Source organism: Marmota marmota, unplaced genomic scaffold (genome assembly GCF_001458135.2).
Source record: "Marmota marmota marmota unplaced genomic scaffold, marMar, whole genome shotgun sequence".
NCBI lineage: Eukaryota > Metazoa > Chordata > Mammalia > Rodentia > Sciuridae > Marmota > Marmota marmota.
In genome coordinates, this window is record NW_025999926.1 from 2,167,649 (window position 1) to 2,177,557 (window position 9,909).

The 9,909-nt window shown below is 53.1% G+C and overlaps 1 long non-coding RNA gene across 1 annotated transcript; it reads left to right on the top strand.

Annotated features, from left to right (window-relative positions):
• The first annotated feature begins 4,182 nt into the window (after positions 1 to 4,182).
• Positions 4,183 to 9,400, top strand: LOC125615866. Its single transcript, XR_007346460.1, has 2 exons — positions 4,183 to 5,447; positions 5,603 to 9,400. It is a non-coding gene; the product is annotated as an uncharacterized LOC125615866 (long non-coding RNA).
• The last annotated feature ends 509 nt before the right edge of the window (positions 9,401 to 9,909 follow it).

The window sequence follows — 9,909 nt, forward strand, 5'->3', positions numbered from 1 at the left end:
ATAATTCACTTGGTATAGGAAGCCCCACACTTACTGTCAGAGCTTTATAGAAAGGGACATGATTCAGAACCAGCCACATGAACAGGCGCAGAGGGTGACATTTGGAAAGGTCTTGGATACAGTCTCTGAGCCCTCAGGGTGCGGAGGCACATCGACGTATGACCAACCAGCGAAGCTCACCTGAGCCTCAGGTGTCCAGAGTGTCCACTGGGGTCTCCTTTACTCCGTCTACTTCTCACAGAGCTTCCCCTTTAGTCACCTCAGGGTTCCCTGGGCAGCTAGCTGTGTCCCCAAACACTCAGCATTTGTCACCCCCCACACCCACTCTTTTTCCCTGAGAACCTTTTCTCTGGTCATCTGAGTCCTAGACTCTCTCTCAAGACCCTCTCAGCTGCTTTTCTCCTCTTGCTGAATTTCTTGGCCCCCTTCCCCTGCCACTGAGGCAGGTGGACGCCTTGGTCCTCCATCTGGCTCTCTTTGTTCGAGATCTGGAGTGGCCAGGGGAGTGGTGAGCCCCTGGGCGGCTTCCCAGCGGAGCTCCCCCCTGTTGGTGCAAGGTTGTGTTTCCACGTGCATCAGTAGCCTGGCTCCCTACACCAGTACCTTCCACGCTCATGGCCTGAGAGTGATTCTCAATGGACGGCAGCTGGTTTCCATGTGGACAACCTCATTCTTTTTATGCCGGCATTTTGTTAACATGTCTACCTAAAACCAGGTGTAATCGGAGGTATGGTCACCTCCAAGAAATGACATAAAATAAAAGCGTGGCTTTGTCTTCTGTGGGTTAACAAAGGGTTGGCATGATACGTCTTCTCCGAGTCTTCCTTTGGGAGGTACGGATTCATCTGCTGCCATGTGGCGTACAGTCCTGCCACACGTCACGGTTAAACATCTCCAAACGACACGGAAACAGAAGTCCACGGTGTTGATCAAACAACCAGGGGATCTGACTGAACAGAACTCCAGACGTGGGGCAAGCTTGGTCGGCGTTTCCTCCTGATGCCACTAAGCAGCCACCATGTTGCTCTGCCTGCCTTGTTACCCAGGCCAGGACAGAAGGACGGCTGTGACAGTGGGAGTGTCAATTTCTCGTTGATTTCCATTATGGTGGATGTCGATGCCGCTTCTGGTTTTTGTTTATCTGTTTGTTTGTTTTTAACATTTTTTTTATTTTTTGGAAGTGGTTGGAAACAGTATATTTTATTTATTTATTTTTATGTGATGCTGAGGATCGAACCCAGGGCCTCTTCTGCGCTGCTTCTGTTTTTGATACCTGCCTGTCCTCTCCAACCATCTTCTAACTTATTTCACCCTATAAATCTCTAGCATGAAGTAGAAAAGGTGCACCAGCGTCTCACGTTAGTCACCATGAACCAAAGTTAAGATGCTGCTTTGTCCATGCTCCACCGAATCTTTGCATCAGAACCAGCTTCTGCTCCCAGGGCACCCGCTGTGGCTCATCCACCCTGTGAGTGTCTATCAGGGGTGCAGAGCAAGCCTGGGGATGTCCTCGTGTCCTGGGAGCCAAACACAGGGGTGCTGTAATCTAGACTCGCAGGAAAAGGGGACAGATGACCTGGACTGCCCCTGCACTTGCCACACTGATCCAAATACAATTGCGAAACATTGTCGACTCTGGCGAATGCGTTGTCTTTTTAAGTGGCAATTATGCAATTTGTTTGTTTTTTGTTTGAATGTGGATTTTCCTCCACGGCTCATGTGTTGGGAGTTTGGTTCTCAGTAGGTTGATATTGAGAGGAGGGACCTTTAAGAGGCGGGGCCTAGTGGGAGGTCTTTAGGTAACTGGGGATAACGCTCTTGGAAGAGATTTTGAAACCCCAGCAACTTTCCCAGTGCTTCCCTGTTTCCCAATGTGATCTCTGGCTCTTGCACACATTCCTGCCATGGCCATGTGCCATGAGATGATACAGCCCAAGGGGGCCCTCACCAGAGCTACATCATGCTGGGTGGACTCTCAACATCCAAATTGTGAGATAAATAAACTATTTTTCTTTATAAAGCTACCCTGCCCCAGGTAATTAGCTATAGTCACAAAACAAAGAAAACCAACACACCTTTCCATTTCAATTCTTGTTGAAATGAACTAACTCAAACAAACGTAGGTTATTACATCAAGGGTATGCTGAGCATGAACATCTCCTCGTAGCCATCAGTGACCCCCCAGAGGCTCTGGGCTCTTCATTGAGATAAAAATCCCTGTGCTGAAGGTGTAGCTCAGTAGTAGAGCACTCGTCTCCATGGACAAGGTCGCAGGTTCAGTCCTTGGGTCACCCTCCTCTTTGCCTTTCACTTCTTTCTAAAAATACTGGGAACGCCACAGGTCATCTCAGTGCACTTGGGGCTCCTGGTGACACACCCCATGTGCTGTCTGGGTTGCTGCAGAATCGAGCCTCAGGGCGGGCACCTTGAGGTATCAACTGCATGATCAAAGTTCCGAATTCACACGGTGGAGGTTTGAGTTCTGCTCTCAGTTCCAGGACCCATTTCAAAGGACCATTCAGAAGGGAAGGGACGTGCTCCTTTTCCAACTCTCGGCCCGTGACGCCTGGTGATGCGCTGAATCAGAATGAAAATCCCTCCATAACTCAGAGTGAGACAGAGCTCAGGTGAGCCATGAGCTTCTCTGTGCCTCCGTTTCCTTGTCCGTTAGCACTGAAGAAGGATGTCTGCATCGCAGGGATGATTCCAAAAGTGTTCACCCCGGGGTAAAGATAAAGAAATGGTGGCTGTGGCTACAGACAACATCTGTTCCTTAATGCTGGCCTCTCTGTTCACCCCACGTGCTTGCTGGTCCTGCACTCTCCACAGCAGACACTGAAATCTATGAGAGTGGAGAGGTGAGACACACAGGCCTGGGTCAAAAGGACAGCTGTCCAAGGAATGAAGATGGGCCGCTGTCCAGCCAGGGGACCTCACGAGTGTCTAGGCACCAAAAGAGCCACACCCCAGGTGGACCTCTTGGGTAGCCCCCAGATGTTGGGGCTGGAGCTGGGGAAACGTGAGCACTTCTGAACCGGAGACGAGCCGTCTTAGTGAAGTCTGGTTTTCGCTGAAGGGAATCCTTCCCGCCCTGAGCCCCGTCGGATGGCCTGGGTCTCCCGGGAAGAGCACGGCAGGAGGGTGTCCTCCCACCCCTGTGGGACATGTGCTGCTGTGCAGCTGGCTCCGAGGGCTCCCTGACCCCGGCTCCTGGTGGCCTCGTCTGCTCGGCCACCGCTGCGGTTTAGGTGTGGTGTGGTTTGCGTGTGGCTCGTCCCCTGCCAAAAACATCTGTGGAAGCTTCTGTCCCCAGTTCAACAGTGTTGAGCTGGAAGAGTCTGGGAGAGCCTTTAAGGGACACTTGGGGTCGTGGAGGATCCACCTTCATCAGCGACTGGGTTACTCTCTCCAGGTGAGACTGGATGAGGTCTCAAGGGACGGAAGGAGCAACCTCAAGAGCAAACTCTCTTGCTCGTTCTCTCTCTCTCTCTCTCCATGTGACCTCCCACTCTCTCACACAGTCCCCCCCAGTGCTGCCATCCACCATGAGACCCTCACCAGAAACCAATTCCAGGGCCACACCCTTGGGCTTCCCCAACCATGAACCGAAATAAACCTCTTTCCTTTATAAAGTTCCCAGTCTCAAGTGTTTTCTTAAAGCAACAAAAAATAGACTACGGCAACAATTAATGGAGAACCCATGCCTGGTCGGTTCACATCTTCCCCTGAGCCATCATCCCAGATACCCAGCAGTCTTACGACTGACACGGAGGTTTTAACCTTCCTGACCGGTCAGTGACATCTCCAAGTTCACTGATGTGTCCACCTTTGGACACACTCTTTTTTTCTGTTGCAAACTGGGCACAAGCCGAAAAGAATATTGACTCAGAAGCCACCACTCTGCACCTTTCCCTAGGGACCTGACCCCCCCTTTGAGCTTCCCATGCCTGCCTGGTGCCCCCAAAGCATGATGCAACCCCTGGGAAACCCAGTCGCTTGCCAGTCACAGGAAGGTCCCCTCGCCACTCAGCCAACACAGAGGTCTTTGTACAAGGTCAATGCAGCCACAGAATCACACTTTCCAAGAAGCAGACACAGGCAGAAGCATGTTGTGAGTGTTTTTCACACAGAGAAGACGGGGCTGCAGGGGTTGGGATGCCAAGGTAAACAGACAGACAGACAACCTGCTTATGCAGGCTCCCAGAACTTCTTCAGAGCCCCGGGGAGAGGGACCGGGGAACTGGGACCTCAGCCCAGTTTCCCCTGCTCCCACAGACCCACTCCAGTGGAAGCCCCAGCCCTCGGCAGCCACTTGTCAGGGACAGCTCAGCCTCGGGGCAGGAGAGGTGCCCGACCCGGGGGACCAGTGGGAAAGCAAGAAGAAGACGAGAAAGGAAACGTCAATTAGCCCAAGGAGAAGGATATTCATGCCCCTGGTTTTCTCGGATCATCTTTTCCACAACTTAAAGCAACGCCACGCAAACCCTGGGGTTGCTGATGTTTCAGAAGTCTGCGTTTGATTTCCTCTACTTTTGTTTAAATGCAACATCAAAGTGCCGAACTTGACCTTCCTATTCCTCCTGGAATCGGATGAACGCCACACACATTCAGATGCACAGCCAGACGGAGCATTCAAAGCAGGGTCCGTCTTCGCTCCTGTCCCTCTCCTTGATCCTGAGCTCAGAGTGAGGCTGTCCGCAGAACTGCGGCCGGCCGGGGGTGGGGGGGGGGTCTCCAGTTTCGCAAGCGCACTGCGTGGTCGTCGCGAGGCCTTTGGAGGAGCATCGCGGATAAATTGAAAACGGCACATGAAACAGCTCTGTGCTGTTCAAAGGGAGAGGGTGTCTCTAATGAGCTTTTGAAAGGAAGTGCAGCCTCGCCCAGGGCCAAGGCGCGCAGTGCCCCCCGGGTTCTGCTCAGGCCTGAACGTTGCTGATCTCTGACGCCACCCGGGTTCCCGTCGGTTCTCAGGAGCCAGGATGGGCTGTGGGGGGTGGGGTGGGGGGTGGCTGCCCCAGCAGGAAGCAAAGTCCCCCGTCTCCAGTTCTCTCCCCTTTCCTCCTTCCCCTGTGCCTGGCGGAAGGACCTCCTCTTTCTAGACTCTCATTCATTCGGAAAACCCACCCCTACTGCACTTGTCACCTCAGACCATACGGGGAAGACATTTGCCAAGGGCTTTGGCGGCTGCAGAGATGAAAGACCTACGCAAAGTTGAAATGTGGCACCCAGAAGAACACGTTCCGACCAGGGATGATCACAAAGAGCGCTTTGTTCCAGGGCCCAGAGCAGCCCTGGCAAAGAGCCGCTCTCTTTCCCTACTTGGCCAGATACGTGGTTAACAGAGCAAATGCTACGATTTTGAACTAAATGGGGTTTATTTTTGTAAAGCGAGTCTATCTTGGGTCGTAGGTTCCACCAGCTGATATCAAATACTATTAAAAGCCAAGGTTGGGGCTGGGGATGTGGCTCAAGCGGTAGCGCGCTCGCCTGGCATGCGTGCGGCCCGGGTTCTATCCTCAGCACCACATACAAAGATGTTGTGTCTGCAGAAAACTAAAAAATAAACATTAAAAAAATAATAATAAAAAAAATAAAAGCCAAGGTTGGAAAATTGGGAACCCAAATTAGGGTGATGGTAATTTTAAGGGATCGGTTGCTGTCGGGCTGTTGGAGGCAAACGCGTTGTCACTGTTGGAGAGCAAGTGGGAAATCGGCAAGTTTGCAAAATTGGTCGTGCAAATAACCCACGAGGCTCATAGTGAAGAAGAGAGAGGACTCGGTCGGTCGCAACAGAAGACTTTCCCAAGTCCACAGGTGTCTAGAAGCAGACCTGGTCCCCGGAAACAACTTCTTGTGTCAGAATGTTCTATAGGTGGCCGAAGGTGAACCTGCATAGAGTTTTGTGCAGTCCCAGACACACTTTCGGACTGTGCTGGAATGCAAAATGTCCCCTGCTATGCCTGCCTTCTGGAATTCCAATTTTTAAGATGAGGAAATCCACAGGTACAATTTCCCGGAAGGTCAAAATTGTGACCTGGTGGGTAGTGACGCATCAGGGGAAGGTGGGAGGATCACGGAGCGTGAGTCACAGCTGAGGTCGGATGTCAGTAGGGTGAATGTCATGGAGGGTGAGTCCCAGCACCCACATGGACGAGGTCACTCCAGAGGGCAATCCTGCTCAGAGTCCACTGTAGCATGGCCAGTGTCCACAGAACACTCTGTGATGACCCTGTCCCGATGACCCTGTGGCTCCCTTTTGACTCATGAAAACTTTCAGCTGGAGATTCAATACAAACCCTCAGAGACCAGCGGGGTCAGCACCACCTCCCTCCAGTCTGACAGGTGAGTGCCCGGCTCTGAGTGGTTGGGGGGGTCCAGGGCTGTGACCACCGACTCCTCATAAAACCATCAGTCAGTACACAGTGAGAATTTTTCCAGGTTGATATCTAGTGCAGTATCTCCATGCCCTAGGAGGGATTGCATTCTTAGGGTGTGACGTGTGCATGTGCACACGCACAGTGTGTGTTTTCTGTCTAAACAGACACGAAAGAGTTTTAGAACAATCCTAACACACTTCTGCACAGATAAAGGTCTCTCCCTCCAACTCAGGGTCTCACAATGGAAGTCGCAACAAAGACTTGATTTGCACAGGTGGATTCAGACTCTACGGTGAAGCTCAGGTAGGTCGTTTTCCTAAGAAGAAATAGATGCTCTCATGGGTGGCCAAAACTAGGCCAGACTTCCTGAGCCGGGCTGAGTGCTGGTCTAGGTGCTCGCCTAGACCTTAGAGAAGGACGTGCTTCTCGAGGACCCGGATTCCTGGCAGGAATGAAATCCTCCTCCAGCCGTGGAACCTGATGGGAGGGCGGAGGGGATAGCAACACAGTAGGCAACAGCAGACGCGGTCCATCTTTGTTTCTTTGTAACTTATGATATCAGGAGTTAGGCCTGAGATTCTCAAGCTTGGCTCCCTCCAGGGTGTCCCCGGGGAGCTCTGCAAAGTCCCTGTGCCCAGGCCTTCATTCAGACCCACTGAGGCCAACCTTGAGGGGCCCGGCCACTCAGACCTCCTTTCTTTATGTAGGTCACAGTTTTGTTAACTGATAAGCAAACTGAACCCTCACCAGGTCAGATTCCAACCCAGAGGAAGCACACAGCCCACATTTCCTGCTCTCCAAGTGCCGGGCGCCTCTCTCCTCCTGATGAGTCACCACCGCCTAGCCAGTGGCACTCCAGTCCCCGCTCACCTTCCCACGTCCCCAGGGGACTGGCACACACAAAGGCTGTGGCCGTGTCCTCCTGTGGCGTGGGGGCTGGAGGTGGCTTCCCCCGGGGCCTGCTCGGTGCCTGCCTCTGCAGAGGACCTTTGCAGCAGGCACGTATTCAAGACGCAGCTGGGGACGATGCCCTGCCGCTCCGGGCACAGCCAGCAGCCCACCCAGACGCAGGACGCACAGGACACATTGAACTGAGTTTCCACCACTCTGCTCTGTGCTTTCCAGAGAGCTCGCACATCACATCCACGACGGGACCATCAGTGAGCACGGCCACCAGGGGATCACGGGCATCCCAATACCCAAAGGCCAGGCTGGCTTCTTGCCACCCTTAGCTCAGGGCCTCTGGTGACTTTCGGGGGCAATGGAGTCCTCGGTCTCTTCCGCTGATGACCAGAGACAGAGCAGGGAAGCCCCGCCAGGTGGATTTGACGTGGCTGTTGCCTGGGGCCCTGACCTCTCAAAAGACCCTTCAAGGTTCTGTGGGTCTCCTCTGGGTGAACCCCTTCTTTGGCCAGGTTGCCTTTCCATATGGCCGAGAAGGACAAGGTTCCACCCTGGACTTTGCAGCTGCCTTAATCCAAGAGCACGTTAAGTGTCTGGCTTGTAGTCAGAAGGCCTGGGTCCAGGTCCTGATGCAGATGACAGCCACCTCTGGGGACTTCTGCTTCCTTATCAAAGACAAATGGAGCCTGTCCATCGAGGCTCCAAGGAGGAAGTACCCCACACCCAGCACCTGTACTTTGTCTCCCAGCCCCTCTTCTGTCCTTGACAACAACTTCCAGCCAAGCCCTCAGTGCCCCCCTGCCGCCTGACCAGGATTCCCCGAGACCCCCCCAGCCCAGATAGAGCATCATGTTTGGAAACTTCCTAGTCACCCCATCCATCGTCTCTGACACCTGCACTGAGTCCCACCCTGAGAAAGTGATCTGGTGGCTACTTTACACTAAGGTGTGAATGGCTGCTGCCAGCGGTTAGAGTTACAGAGTGCTGCGGTTGTTAAATGAGTCCACCCTCCCCAGTTACAGCTGAGGAAACTGGGTCCCGAATACAATAGCCGTTGTCCCAAGTCACACGACTGTCTGAAGCTGAACTCAGTCAAAAAAATCTCTCCTCGCCCCCTCGGGAACCACTTCAGCAAGGTTTTCCTGCCTGTGTAATACATCCTCCAACCGAGTCTCTCTTGTTTGAGGAGAGGACAAAGCCCTCTCAAGAATGCACTTTGGATGGGACCTCCCAGGTTCAGGGAGGGCCACAGGAACCCTGTGGGGGTGTTCCCCTCTGAGTCCCCCACTCCACCTTGAGATAAACTCTCGGGGGGTTCGCAACTCTTTCCTAACCTGGCACTTAAGCGCAAGATGGGGAGCTGCTCCTTTCTCACCAAATGACAGACAGACAGACTCTCCACCCCACCACCAGCAGCAGCAGCCTCCAGGTCGGGACCGAAACCAGCCAAAAAAGTCACCATGCAGAGCCCAGGAGGACCGGAGGGTCCCCCAAGAGCTGAGAGCTGCAGAGCACCTCGTGGGAAGGACGAGAATGTGGAGCTCGGGGCCCGAGCCCTCCCCTCTGCACGCATGTGGTCCACACGTGTCTGCAGCGGGCTCTGCCCACGGCTGTTGAGCAAACACATCTTAAGAGCTCACTTTTTTTTTTTTTTAACTGGAAACCGTCATTAATAACCTGATTTTTATCTTTATAGAGCTTTGGGCCCAAAGGTATCAGGCTTCCCTATTCTCACATTTCAGTCAAGCGCCTGACATGATGTTTAATCTTCACACATCAAAGGCAAGGCCTCCGCTACATCGGCTGCTGCTGTCACCAGCGACCAGCTCCATCTGCGCTCAGGGGGGGACTGCGGCTCCCAGAAGCTCCCAGACGGGGAGTCCACCCTCTTCCCACCTCCAGGCTCCAAGACACTTCAAAGCCGTTTCCCAAACAACAACAATAATAATTAAATAGAGGAATAAGAAGTCGGGGGCAGGAGAACAAAGGTAAAGCTGTTTTGTTTTCTCAAATGTTTCCCTTGATTTAAATTTGGGGAGTCATAGCCCATGCACCTTGGAATGTCCACCTATGAAAGTAGCCAGGCACTCGGCTCTCCTAATAAAAGTTGACCCAAAGGAGCTCAGGATATTCTGGAAGTTTTTTTTTTTTTTGGGGGGGGGGGACACCAGGAATTGAACTCAAGGGCACTTGACCACTGAGCCACATCCCCCAGCCCTATTTTGCATTTTATTTAGAGACAGGGTCTCACTGAGTCGCTTAGCACCTCACTTTTGCTGAGGCTGGCTTGGAACTCGCGGTCCTCCTGCCTTAGCCTCCTGAGCTGCAGGGGTTCCGGGCCTGCACCACCACGCCTGGCTTCTGGAAGCTTTTAAAGGACAAGGTTCGGTCATCAGCAATGGTATGAAATGTGTGGCTCTGACTTGGTGCAGAGGATGCCAGGTTGTCTCCTGACCAGTGTTCAGCGTGCGGCCATCACCCAGGAGACACCAGCCACCAACTGCAAGGGTCCTGTGCCAGGAGTTCCCCCAAGGGTCCTCATTTCCCCAGTCACTGCCTTCTGCCCCTCTGCACACAGCTGTGTGTCCATCTCTAAGGCCAGCTGGAGCCCTGTGGTCACACCTACAGG